General features: G+C 53.5%; 1 long non-coding RNA gene and 1 pseudogene across 1 annotated transcript; one reads left to right on the forward strand and one right to left on the reverse strand.

The window, feature by feature from the left end:
* Nucleotides 1-531: 531 nt before the first annotated feature.
* LOC140605843 (uncharacterized) lies at nucleotides 532-3315 on the forward strand. Its single transcript, XR_012008360.1, has 3 exons — nucleotides 532-641; nucleotides 1773-1884; nucleotides 3178-3315. It is a non-coding gene; the product is annotated as an uncharacterized lncRNA (long non-coding RNA).
* A 4902-nt stretch (nucleotides 3316-8217) lies between these two features.
* Nucleotides 8218-9337, reverse strand: LOC140607413 (non-histone chromosomal protein HMG-17 pseudogene; annotated as a pseudogene).
* Nucleotides 9338-14033: the final 4696 nt, after the last annotated feature.

Below are 14033 nucleotides of genomic sequence, written 5' to 3' on the forward strand. Positions count from 1 at the left end.
CCATTTCCTTCCGGGAGGCAGGGCCAGTCACACAAAGACAAGAGGAGGCAGGATTGCAAGGACCGTGATGGCCATTGTGGCTGGTAGCCATGTGCCAGCCTACAAGATATGCTTTCCTTGAGCCCTCATGGAGTCCCCATGGTGAGCTGAGAAAGTCACGTCACCTTCCTGCTCAGGGAGGGGGAAACCAGGGGGAGAGGGGGATGGCACAAGGACTCCAGCTCCCGTGAGTCAGGATGGAACCTGAGTTTGTCTGACGTGGGTCCTACATCATCAGCATGATGGGGCACTTCCAGCCGGGCAGGAGGAAGACTCTTCTGGTCCAGTGGAAATTGCTTATTGACCTAGGTGCTCCCAGTAGTCCTCCAATCTGGGCAGCCCAACTAGTGGACAGCATCCAGCAGGCCCCAAATCCTTGCACTAGCCTCTCTTTCATCCCCCAAATTCAACCCGCAAGCAGGTGCTATTGGAGCCTTCTTCAAATTATAACCCTAATCTGTCCACTTCTCCCTCACCTGCACCGCGGCCACCTCGATCTCAGCCCCTGTCAGTTCTTACAGGACCAGCGTGGCAGCCTCCTCTCAGGTCTCCTGGCTCCGCTCTGCCCTCCAAACCCTGGTTCCACATTGAGCCGCTCGAAGGTAAGTCCCATCATATTCTTCAAGTGGCTTCTCACCGCTGGCAGAACAGTCCACCACATGATCCAACTCCTCAGATCCCTTGTACTCTTCCCCACTTCCTGCCCCTCCAGTCACACTGCTCTCTTCGTGGTCCTCTAAGATGCCAAGCTCATTCCTGCTCCAGAGCCTTTGTACCTGCTGTATCCTCTGCTTGGACAGCTTGGGTCTCACGGTGAGCAGTGGTTCTGTCTGGTTGTTCAGGGCTCAGCTCAGATGCTGCTACCTCCAAGGGGCCCTCCCTGCTTTCTCTGAGAAGCTGCTGAGGGGGCCTCCACCAGGCCAGCTCTTCTCCATCCTGCCCTCTGTTCTAGTTGCCTGTATGACTCTCATGATGATCTGAATTTATTATCTATTGATTTGCTTACTTGGTCATCATCTTCTCTCTCAATAGAATGTAAGCTCAGTTGGAGGGCAGGGAGCAAGTTTATCGTGGTCACCACTGACTCTCCAGTGCCTGGAACAGTGACTGCTCCACAGTGCACAGGTGCCCAACACCTGAGTGAATGCATGAAGTAGACTCCCCGTGCCTGGAGTCATCCTAGAAAAAGCTGGACAACAGGTGCTGGATGGAGTCCCGGCTGCCAGGCTGTCCATCCCCCAACTCCAGTACAGGAGCTCTGGGGCCCTGTGGAGAGCCACCCTGGCAGGTGGCCTAGGTGGACAACTCCCCAGTGTCCCAGGCACTGAGCTTTCGTGGTTCTGTGGTTCACTACCAAGCTTGGGCAGTACCCATCGAGCTCGACTGTGTGGACTTAGCCTTGGTAGGCTGGGTTTAAAGGAGATTCCCACCCCCACCCCAAGAGTGGAGGGGCAGAGGAGGAAAGAGAGACACTAAGCAGGAACTGCCCTGCTTTGGATGACCCAGAGATGCCCCCTGACATAGCAGGTCAAGTGTCCATCCTGGCTCTGAAGCCCCCGCCCCCAAACCACCAGGCCCCCCTTGCTTCCTCTCTGCCTCACAGCCTCCCCCCACCGGGGCCTCCCTCCTCTCACTGATGGGGCTCTTTCACAGCCACCTTCCCATGCTTTCCTGGCCCACAGGAGGTTGGGTCTTTCAGCCAACAACTTTATCAAGCACCCACTGTGTGCCAGGTGCTGTTCTCCAGATGCAGCGGCCTGTGAACTCCCTGCCCTGTGGAGTCTACACCCCAGCAAGGAGACAGCTGAGCGAGAGAAGGAATTCACGCTGGAACATCAGCCCGCTGTAAGGGTGACGAGAAAAATGTGGGTCAGGGTGGTAGAGGGGTACCGTTTAGGGGGGTGTCGGGGCGACACTAGAGCACAGACCCAATGGGGAGAGAGTTAGCCAGCAAAGGGCCGAGAGAAGAACCCCCCCCCCCCCCCCCGCGCCCAGGGCCTAGCCAGGGTGGGAACAGCCTGGCCGCAGGAGGCGGGAGCACCCCAACTCACACAGAGTGGGCACTCTGCCGGGCTGGGGTGGGGGCACCCAGCAGGCTAGAGCAGGCACTCTGTATTCGCTCCCTGCGGGGCAGGAGCAGTGGCGGCTGGGCCTCCTCAGGCTGGCTTCCGGGGTGCAAGTGTATGCGGTGATGACACGGGGACAGCCGGAATTGCCAAGGTGGCCCGTCCCCACCACAGGGGTCAGATGTCGGCCAGGGAGGTACCACTGAGCTCTGCCCCCTCCCCAACGGGCTTTCAGCGATTACACCCCCGGGGAAGGTTGGGAGTTGGGCAGGCAGGCCGGGATCTGACTTCATGGTTCTCAATTGGAAGAGGGACAGTAGGAGAGCAAGAGGGAGCGGAGGGAGAGCAGCGAGCAGGGGAGCTCAGCACCGTCATCCAGGCGCCCCGCCTGGGGCCCTGCAGCAGAGCAGCTTCCTGAGGAGAGGGAGAGGGCATGTGGGAACCTCTTCTGAAGGAGGGCTGCCAGGGGTTGATTGAGGGCGGGGAGCAGGGACTGGAAGTGCATTTATGGGAAACAGTCCAGACGTTCTGGGACTTGGGGCCTGAACGGGTTGGCGATGGGTGGTACCATGGACTGGATGGGAAAGGCTGAGGAAGAAGCAGGAGTGGGCTCTCAGGCGTGTGGGTGGAGACAGGGGAGCTCTGAGATGCCTGAGACCCCAAGAGGATAGGTCACGTGGTGTTGGGACCCCTAAGCCACGTTCAGCATAGAGGTCCCAACTGGGGACAGTAGTCAGGGGGTTGGTGGGACTGCATGACTTGTCCAGGAAAAGGTGGCAGGAAAAGAGAAGGGTACTAGGGCCAGAGCCCAGGACTTCTCTGGCATTTCCAGGAAGGGGAGAAGGACCCAGCAAAGGAGATTGGGAAGATAAGAGCCAGGAGAGTGGAACCAAATTGTTCTTTATCCAGCTGGGTTGTTTTTTTTCGTTTGTTTTGTTTTCAAGATCTTATTTTTTTTAAGTAATGTCTACACCCAAAGTGGGTCTCGAACTCAGAACCCTGAGATCAAGAGTTGCATGCTTTATTGGCTGAGCCAACCAGGTGTCCCTATTTTTTATTTAATTTTTTTCAGACTTTATTTATTTGTTCCTGAGGGACACAGAGAAGCAGAGACACAGGCAGAGGGAGAAACAGGCTCCCTGCAGGGAGCCCAATGCGGGACTCTGTCCCAGGACCCGAGGGATCACCTGAGCCAAAGGCAGATGCTCAACCACTGAGTCACCCAGGTGTCCCTGTTTTTTTATTTTTTAAACTGAGTTTGAGGAGTGTGTAGAGGAAGGACACTGGGGTTGGTGACCAAGCAGCCCCCATTCCTCTGGGAATAGGATCCCTTCTTCCCTCATGGAGAACCCACTGGAAGGGACTGAGGTGGGGCTACCAACCCCCCAGTCTTAGGGATAGACACAAGCCCAGACCTGGCCAATCAGAGGGCCCCTGCCTCCCATCTGCTGTGATTGGTTCGGGAATGAGCATGTGACCCAGGCTGTGCCTGTGAGCTTGATGGCTGGTACTTCTGTTGGGAGCTGTTGGGTAGGTGCCCCTGCTGCCAGGGTTGCTAAGCTGAGACAGTGTTGTCCTGGGGATGCTAAGACCAGCTGTGGCATTGTGGGGCCCAGCATCAAAAACAAATGCAGGGCCCCTTGCTCAAAAAGCAGGAAAAAGTACCATTAAAAGTACCTAGAATGCTTTTACTTCCTTTCGTAGGCTTGTACTCAACTTGTCATGGTGTTTTTTTATTTGCTGTTTAATGTCATTCTAGTAAAGAAAAATAAAAAAATTTAAATGATTAACATGGATTTTACCATTCATCTCTATGTTGTGCAATACCAGTTTTAAATGCAAATGTCAGATCATTTAATTCCTGTGCAGAATCACCAAAATTGTATAATTTTCATTTTGTGGCTTGTCCCTGAGGGTGCCTTGAGCTGGCCAGAAAAGACAAACACAAAGCAGACTCAGGAAGGTTATAGGAGGAGGAGTGGCTCCTTAGCCACACACAGCCGGCCAAGGGAGTGCTCTTGGGCTTGGGGATACTGCAGACCTTCCCAGACCCCGACCCTGCCCTGGGTGCCCAGATGCATTCTCCCTTGCTCCCTTGGGCCTGACGGTTGCTGAATTACCCCTCCCACCAACCACCAGACTGTGTCTAGCCCCTGGCCTAGAGGTGGGGCCTGGAGAGGTTGACCAGGCCCCCACCTCAGCCTGCAGCAGAGGTGATCCAAGGATCTCAGGCCTTGGACGAGGGTAGGTGGCAGGCTCGTCCCTGCCTAGACAGGGGCTCCAGTTGCATGCCAGACGAGCAGTGGTGTTGCCAATCCAGGGCAATGATGGCTGCTGGCACACCTTGTGATACCTGCCCCAACCCTCCCTGTGCCTGTGCCCAGGGTGGAGAGTGGCATGGTCACAAAGAGGGGGAGGCCAGGCAGGGCCAGGGTGCCAAGGGGTAAGGGGGCAGCTGAGAACATGTCCCATGGAGACAGAATAGTACATGGCCTGAAGCTCCAAGTCCTTGGCGCGTGCTCCATTGTACCATCAGATTTCACTTACAACACAGATTCAAAGACAAATGGTTATGGATTTCCAGACAGCAGCTGCGGAGCGTTAAACCCCAAGCATGGGGTCCTTTGAATGTGAAGCCCTGTGTGATCGCCCTGGTCACAGGCCTGTGAAGCTGGGCCTGGCCGGTGGCCATCTTGCTCATGCCTCTGAGCAAACCTAGGAGAGGCCAAGGAGAGCCAGGAAGCACCAAGGGACGGTGAGCAAGCCCTGGTGACGTCACATGAGCCTCTGAGTCCAGCTGTGCCCGCAGCTGAATACCCAAGAACTTCCCAGTTCCTGAGCCAGTTAATCTCTTCTGTGCTCCAGCCAGCTGAGGCCTGAGTGCTCAGGACCCACAGAGGTGAGGATCCAGGCTTGCCAGTCTGGATACCTGGATTCCTTTCTTGACTTAAAAGAGTTTCATACCTGTCCATCCAGTTGGAATGCCTGTAGGTCAGAGATCTAACTGCCCTCCCCACGTGGACCTGTTCTGTTCTCAGCCAGGTCTATTATCTGTCTCAGACCTCCAGTTCTTTCTCGGGAGAAAGGAAAGCTTTATTCCTTGGCTTTCCCAGTGCTCCCCAGGCTGGGTAATGTGGATGTTGAAGGAGAACCTCAAATTCCACCCTGGAGTGTGTGCATGCGTCTGTGTGTGTGTGTGTGTGTGTGTGTGTGTGTGTGTGTGTGTTTAGTGCCCTGGAGGGCAACTGAGGGCATGGGGGTGGGTAATAAATGTGGAAGGTACATGAGAATGTTCAAGAAGCTTCCAGAAAGAGGGGAGAGGAGTTAGAGATGGAGGAGGAAGGGGGTGGGAATTGCCTGACTAGGGGAAGACAGGCAAACAATCCTATACCAACTGTTTCATCTTTAAACTACTCCTTGGTGGAAAAAATAAATAAACAAATAAACTACTCCTTGGTGGGACACCTGGATGGCTCAGCGGTTGAGCGTCTGCCTTTAGCTCAGGGCGTGATCCCAGCATCTGGGATCGAGTCCCACATCGGGCTCCCTGCGAGGAGCCCGCTTCTCTCTCTCTCTCTCTCTCTCTCTCTCTCTCTCTGTCTCTCATGAATAAATAAATAAAAATCTTTAAAAAAAATAAAGAAAAAAAAAATAAACTACTCCTTGGTGGGATGCCTGGGTGGCTCAGTGGTTGAGCATCTGCCTTTGGCTCAGAGCATTATCCCCGAGTCATGCGATCAAGTCCTGCATTGGTTTCCTTGCTGGGAGCCTGCTTCTCCCTCTGCCTGCATCTCTGTCTTTCTATCATTAATAAATAAATAAACAAAATTAAAAAAAAATAAACCACTCCTTGGAATGGACAGATAGCCCATTCACTCAGCCATCCATCTGTCCATCCGTCCATTCAATCTCTAAGCATATGTCCTGAGTGAAAAACTGTTAAACACACACTGAGTACATGTTGACTGTCAGGCATAGCCAGGCCCTAAAGATACCCAGACACCTTCCTGGAGATTAACCTTTTTGAAAACATGAGTGCCAACTATGGAAAGACAAAAAAAATTTTTTTTTTTTCAACAAAGTTTATAGGGTACCTCCTCCGCCCTCCGTCCCCAGCCCCAGAGTAAAAAGATCTGGATTGGATCTCTCTGAAGGAAGTTGCCACCTTCTTACTTCTTTGGTCATCAGTTTTGCTCAATAGGAGAGAGTCTGTAGAAAAACAGCCCTTATTTCTGCAGCGAAGATTTATTATCTGGGCAGAGCCGACTGATGACAATATCAGAACTCTCATGTACTGGGTGCCTACTATATGCCAGCTGTGGTGCCGTAGGAGACTCACTGTGCAGGTGAGTACTCACGGGCAGCCTCATTTTGTAGACAAGGGACTGGGGAGGGCTGGAGAGGATAAGTGAAGAGCCCGTTGTTACCTAGAAAGCGGCAGAGTCCAGTTCGCGCTCAGGTCTGTGTGCTTGGAAGCACAAGGCTGGGCTTTGGACAGGTACACCCAGTGGGGGCGGCCACCCGGAGCCCCCTATTGCTTGGCCTCACATGTGCTGGTCCGCCTTTGCTCATCTGATATTACAACTTCCAGGGAGGGGATGCCACCCAACCCATTATGCTGCACTGGGACCACCGCCCACCCGCCTCCCTCTTTGCTGAGGGTCCCTTGGATGGGTGCGTCCATGGGGCCCAATCCATTAGCAAGAGGGTCAGAGCTCCAACTGGCCTGGAGCCTTGGCCAGCCCAGTGTGACTAGGGAAACTGGTTGGGGCAGCTGACCCACACTGTGGTTGTACTGGCCTATCTCCTCCCTCTGCACCCCAGACACCCTCCCCCCGCTGACCTAGGGAAAGAACAGAAATTCCCAAAACGCCAGTAAGGGCTCTCCTGTTTCTTGAGTGCTTTCTGTATGCCAGGCACGGCTCAGCATTCCTCTGTAGGTCACAGCCGCATCCTCAGTCCCTGCCTTCCCCCTGGTCCCATCTCTTGCCACCGTCCCCTGTGCCCTCTGCCTCAGCCCCACAAGCTACCTTCCTGGTCCTCCGACCTGCCAGTGAGGCCCTGTGTTCAGCCTCTGTCCTTGCTGCTCCTGCCTGGACTGCTCTGTCACTGTGTCCCCAGAGGCTAGTGGTAGAGATTTCTAGTACCCCACCACCTGCCCTTCACCTCCCCTTCCCAGGCCCTCCTGCCTGCCCCCAGCCCTGCTCCTGCTGGACCCCTGCAATTAGGAAAGGTCAGGAGTTAGGCCAGGTCAGGAGACTAACTGGGGCCAATGGCCCATGAGGAGAGGCGAGGGGACTCGCTTCCTGACCACGAGACTCTGCACCCCTGAATCACTGAGTCATTTTGTGGAGCATGCAGCTTCGGAGAGTTGCCAGTTTGGCTGGACATTGCTTTGTCAAGAACTCCATCTTCGCTGTGTTACACCTCTGAGATTTGGGGGTCAATTTGTGGTGACAGCATAGCCTATCCTATCCTGACCAATACAGCTGACCCATCCAGTTCTCAGCTGACACGTCACTTGCTGTGACCACCGCATCTGAGCGGCGCCACCCTCTTCTCCTGAGCCCTGTCTAGCCCTGTTTTTATTCTCCTGTAACACATAACTTAATGTTTATTTCTTCCTTTGCTTCTCGTCTGTCTCCTCTGCTGGAATGTAAGCTCCATGGGGGCAGGGCCCTTGGCTGTCTTGTTCACGGCTGCATCTTTGGTGCCTAGCACAGTGCCTGGCGCTCCATAAATATTTGAATGGCTGGATGCATAAGTTTCTTTCTTTCTTTCTTTCTTTCTTTCTTTCTTTCTTTCTTTCTTTCTTTCTTTCTTTCTTTCTTTCTTTCCTTTCTTCTTTTTTTTAAGATTTACTTATTTATTTTATTTTTAAAAACATTTTATTTGTTTATTTGAGAGAGGGAACACAGAGTGAGAGAGAGCGAGCACAAGCGGGGATGAGGGGCAGAAGGTTGGAGGGACAAGTGGACTCCTCACTGAGCAGGGAACCTGAGCAGAGCTCGATCTCAGGACCCTGAGATCATGACCTGAGCCGAAGGCCAACTCTTTTTTTTTTTTTTTTCCAAGCCAAACTGTATCCAGCTTTATTAAAGATACTTCTCATAAACAATCATGGTATTTCAGGCAGGACATGGGCAGACGATCGTTAACAGTATACAACAACTTTCAAACTCCCTTCTTCAACGGACTACCAAAATCAGAAAGCCACTATAAAACCCAATGAAGTCTTCATGTGATGCTCTGAACAGGGAAAGTTTAGAGTGAGGGTTGACAGTTCACATTTAGCATGTTGTTTAACAACTTTTCACAAGCCGACCCTGATTTTCAGGAAATGAAATGAAAATGGCAGAATTATCAATCTGAAGATCCACAAGCTAAAAAAAGGAACTCTTTTGAGGGACGCCATCTCAGTGGTGACACCGTAAAGTCCAGATTGCCTGACATACTGGGAACCATTTCATGGGGTCAGGTTCCAACAGGTCTCTGGGTTTAAGGGAGTCAAGTCTATGTTGAAGGCAGAGAGGGAGAAGAGGATATAAAAAAATGAATTTTAGTTTTTCCACACCACCAAGGTGGCTCATGTGTGTCAACATCAAGGAATCCTTCCTCCTGGGAGCCAAGAGGAAGTTTCTCAAAACTAGAAGGGGAAGGTGTTTTTCCCTCTTGTTATCAATCTAGCTTCGGAGATATTCTATTAGTGACATATGCCCTTCCCCCAAAACAACAATGAAGTGTTCTGTGTGCTAACAACATAGCTTAAAAAAAAAAGTAAAACAAAATTCTGCATTTTTATAAAACTTGATAAAAAATAGTATTTCAAACTGTACAGTCACCAGAAGTACACAGTTATCAAAAATGCACATACTTCACTTGGCATCTCCAGCACCTTCAGCTTTCTGTGCCTGGACTGTTTTGGCATCTCCATTTTCTGCAGGGTTATTTCCATCCTTGCCAGCATCAGCTTTCCCCTTTATCCCTTTGGGTACCTTCTCTCCCTTCTTTGCAGGGGCCTTTTTAGGCTTGGGCTCTGGCTTTGGAGGAGCAGGTTTAGCAGATAACCTTGCAGATCTTCTCTGTGGCTCATCCTTCACCTTGGCTTTATCTCCTTTAGCATCCCCTTCAGCCTTTCTCTTGGGCATGGTGGCGACGGCAGCAGGACGTAAGCGCTGGACGCGGGGATGTGGCGGCACGCGGGCTTTGGCCGGTCCGGGGGTCTCGCCTCTTCTTCTTCACATTGCTCCCGAAGGCCAAGTCTTAACCGACTGAGCCACCCAGGCGCCCCCAGATATACCTATTTATGTTAGAGGGAGAGAGAGGGAGAGAGAGAGAGAGAGAACGAGCAGGAGGGGCAGAGGGAGAGGGAGAGAGAATTTTAAGCAGACTCCACGCTGGGCATGGAACCCAATGTGGGGCTTGATCTCACCACCCAGGGATCAGGACCTGAACTGAAACCAGGAGTCAGACGCTTAACTGACTGTGCCACTCAGGTGCCCCCGAATGCATGGATATCTTGAGTGCGTGAGACAGGCAGATGACCATTGCTCATGGGTAGTTGTGGAATCTGATAAATGCCTCCTGCATTTTCCTTGCTGTGATTGGACATAAAGCCTCAGATCATCAGAAGGCTGGAAGCAATGGCTGCTTTTTTCCACTTTGGGGGCTTGATTTCTCTCCTCTTACCGGGTCTCCACAGGTGAGGGAATGTGGGCCTGATAGGAGAGGGACTCTCCTATCAAGGTAGGCCTGAGCCAGAACCTCCCCTCTGTCTCCAGACTCCTGATCCAGTGCTCTCTAGGCCGAGCTTTGCCAATTGCTCTTTGGTTTCAGCCTCGGTTGCTGAAAACATTTACCAAGCACATTTGCCTCTTCCTCCCCACCTTGCCAGGTTATCTAGCAACTCGGAGCAAATCATTCGGGTGATGATTGATGGGTAGGACTGGGTGGAGCTGGGCCAGGGGTCAGAGGTGAGAATGAACAAGGCTCCCTCCAGAATGCCTCCTCAACAACATCCTCAAGATGAGCTGTCGTTTTGTCTCACGCCTCTTTTAACAAAGACAGAGCGCAGGAGGGTGAATTCTGGTGAATCAAGGCTTTTTGGTGTGTATTCTGTTTCTCAGGGGGTGAGCCTGCCCCAGACAGGCTGAATATAGCGGCTCCCCCTCTCTGCTCTGTAGCAGGCTGTACATCGATTACAGCACCTGTCACGTCACATTTTTCTCTGAAAAATGTCTTGTTCATTTTTTCTTCTGCATAAAAAGCAATACGTGCTCATTGCAGAAAATTTGGAAAATATGGAAATGTATTAATGATCAAGCAAAGGTCATCTGTAAAGTCCCCACCTAGTAATAATCACTAGCATTTCAGAGCTCGTAGTCAGCCTTTTTTTCACCTGCACATGAGAAGAGATGTTACCTGTACCCCAGATGTCCCCAGACTGCACCAGCTGGGGGTATGATTCACCTAGGCATGGCCCCTCCCTCTCCATCCCGCTGGCACCCCTTGATCACCCTGGCCTTTCTTTCCCCAAAGCCTTTGCTGTTGTATCTGGGAGTGCTTGGAGGGGGCACATATGAGCTCCAGCCAAGTCCTTCCAGTTTGGCCTCCCCGCAGCTTGCCCACAGCTCTTAGCCCCTCAAGGGTGGCCCTTGTCACTGTCTCTGTCACGGAGCCCACTGGCTCCCCCAAGACCCTGCCCCCTGCCCCGGGGGGCTGCAGGCTCCCCTCTCCTGGTGATTCCTGAGTGGCAAATCTGGGAGGCACCAGATGGCCCTTGGAGCCTCATTACTTTGGGTAGGAGCTAGGAGAATGTTCCTTCCTCAGGGGCAAGCCCTGAAGCAGCCATGCCTGTGCCCTGGGTCTCCCCAAGTCTCACGTCTAAATGCTTCCTTTAGCTTGGCTTGCAGCCCCTCTCTCTGGAGGACATCTTTGGTCTGCCACCCTGTGCCACCCACTTCTGAGAAGAGCACCCCTTTTCTGCCCAGGAGTTTCCAGTGGGGACTACCAACCGCCCTCTGACCCTAGCAACAGGTCCGGCACAGGACACAGGCTTGGGACATGATAGGATCCTTTCTTGAGATTTTCTGAATTAAAAATAAGAGGACAGTCCCTGTTGGGTGGCAAAGCTTTGTGATGGGAAGCCAGGAACTGCCGTCTACAGCCATGTTGACAGACCCCCCAAGAAGTGGGTCTGCAGTTGGGGAGTGGTAATCTTAGTGCAGAGAAGGAAGTCACAGGACACACACACACACACACACACACACACATACAGAAAGAGAGAGAGAGAGAGAGAGACAGAAGGGAGGCCATCCTAATGATTTGTCCCTGGATCCGGTTGTACCTGAAGCCAGATGTACCCCTGTCCACTGCGCAGTTTAGTTCCATCAGCCAAGAAATCCCACCTTTTACCCAAGCTGGTTCCAGTAACGTTGCTGTCCTCTACCATAAGCATCCTGAAAAGTACCAGAAATAGGTCAGTCTTTGTCCTGGGCAGGGTGGGATACAGATACCATGGTCCTGTGTGTCCCTCTGTCTATTGCCCAGGGTCCCAGAGCATGAAGCAATAAAGCAGTGGGAGGGCGGTGCTCCCAACCTGCTAGTTGAGGTTCAGCTGGAACTTATCAATATTACCATTTAGATGAGACTATTGCTGGCTCACATTGTGTCATATGTTACAAATTCCTCCCCACTAGACTCTGCATTCCAATAGGAAGCCTGGCCACTTCTTAACTGCGTGACTTTGGGCAAGTTTTCTCATTTCTAAAACAAGGATGCTAATAGTATCTATCTCAGAGAAAACCATATGAATGAATCCATAAAAAGGGACTTGCTGTTCTTTTATTTGCTGTATTTTTTGTGGTGCTTAGCTCAGTGCTCTGCACAGGCTAGGCGCCAAGTGGGTGCTCTGTAAATGTGTGACCAGTGAGTGGGGATGCAGAAAGACGCAGCTCCTGGTGGGCATGCCCTACACCGGAGGAATACCATGGACACTTACACACCCTACACCACGTCAAGGGCAATAAGACCTGCAGTGTTCTAGGAGCACAGGGAAGTGTGTGTGTGTGTGTGTGTGTGTGTGTGTGTGTGAGGGGTGGTGGTAGTGGCGATGATGCTGGTTAACCTGGTGGGGCTTGCAGGAGTTTTGGCTTCCTACTGCTCTCTGGAAACTCCCCCTCATCACTCCTTGGGTCCCCCAATCTCTTCTATTCTACTTCCAGCACCCCGACTCCTGCCTGGGGCCTCTTGTGGGGTGTGGCTTGGTCTTTTGACTGGAGAAAGAGGGCGTTATCTGCAGATTTGGATCTATGGACTCCTACATGGACGGAGGGCCTGCCCCCTTCCCCCTTTCCAAGGACTGTCATGGCCAGGCATCATCTGCCACCCCAGCCTTTCAGTTGTGCTATGCACCAGAGTATTAGTCTCTCAGGATGTTTGGGCCGGCTGCGTGCTGTGCGGTACCCTGGGGGACTGAGTGGAATGAAGATGCCGCTTAGACCTTCTGGTGTTGGGGACCGTGTGGCTGGGTGTGGCCCCCCAGCGTGTTGTGCAGCATAGCAGCAAGTGCTTGTGTTACTGTTTTCTATGGAATGTCTTAGGGTGAGGTGTAGATGGCCAGTGGGTTGTGTTTTGGGTCACTGCATATTATGGTCAGGGCATTAACCCCTTGCGTGGATGTCTGGGCCCTGAAAAATAACGGGGGTAGAAGGGTGCCTCCCTTCTGGGTGCTGTCAGAGTCTTCCGTTCCCATCCCTCCGCCAGTTAGATCCTAATGTGCCTGAGTCTCCTGGTATTGCTGAAGCTCATAAAATCTGGCAAAAGGGAAGGGAACACAGGTCCAGGGTCCTGCTGGGTTCCGAGCTCTTATTTGGCAGCTTACCACCCACATTCCTCTGCCGTAGGGAGCCGGGCGTCGTAAGGCGGGACGCCGAGCCCCTTGGCCGGTCCCTTCCCGTGCCCAGGTCCGCGCTCCCAACAAAGGCGACAGGCCACGTGCCCCCTCCTCGAAGCGGGCCTGGAATGGGGACGCACGTGGCCCCGGGCTCCCGCTCCAGCCGGGGAGGGATAGGGACACTGCGCTGCGACCCAGGTGGGCGCTGACCCGGCCCCCAGCCCCAGGCCCGCGCCCCGGGCTGTGCCTCGCCCACTCCCAGGAGCAGCCGCCGCAGCGCGCGGGAAGTGGCGCTAGGGGGAGCTCTGGCAACTGGCTTGGTGGATCAGAGCAGAACCGTGCAGCAGCTCTTCCCCGTACTTGCAGGGAAAAAATGGGGAGCGGGGAGACACACTGGTCCCCCTCCCCAGCAGCTCCAGACTCTTCCCGTGGGAGGCCGAGAAAACAGCCCTCGGGGGTGAAGGTGCCGCTCCTCCCCCTCACTCACGCCTCAGTGCTCTCTCTTCCCCCACCCCCCTCGCGGACCTTCGCGGCCCCCCGCCCGCGCTCTGGAGTGTCCCCGAGTACTAAGCCTCGCGCCACCCGGGGCCCCGGAGCCGAGCGGGCCCCTGGGACTGGCGTGCGACCTCTTCTCGGAGCTTGGGGTGGGGCCTCTCGGCGGCGGCCCCTCCTGTCGCTGCTGGAGGCGTGGAGGCTGAGCGGGGGGCGCGAGTGGTCCTGCCGGGTGGCTCGCGCCGGAAAAGGCGAGAGCTGGGGTGAGAACACTGGGGAGACGGCCGGGGACGGAGGGACACCGAGAGCCACTGTCAAACAAACAGGAGCAAGCTGCCACTTTGCTTGTTTTTTTGTTTTCTGTTTTTTTCATTTTTTTCTTTTCTTTCTTTCTCCCCCCCCCCCCCAGTCTTTCTTTCCTATCCCCTATTTGCAAAGCTGGAACCACCCCGCGCGCCCCCGGGCTTGAGCCGCGGCTCCAGATGTGAATTTGGTTCCAGTGGGGAGAATGCGAGCTTCCTCGGGGCCTTGGCACATTCTCC

Source organism: Canis lupus, chromosome 16 (genome assembly GCF_048164855.1).
Source record: "Canis lupus baileyi chromosome 16, mCanLup2.hap1, whole genome shotgun sequence".
Classification (NCBI taxonomy): domain Eukaryota; kingdom Metazoa; phylum Chordata; class Mammalia; order Carnivora; family Canidae; genus Canis; species Canis lupus.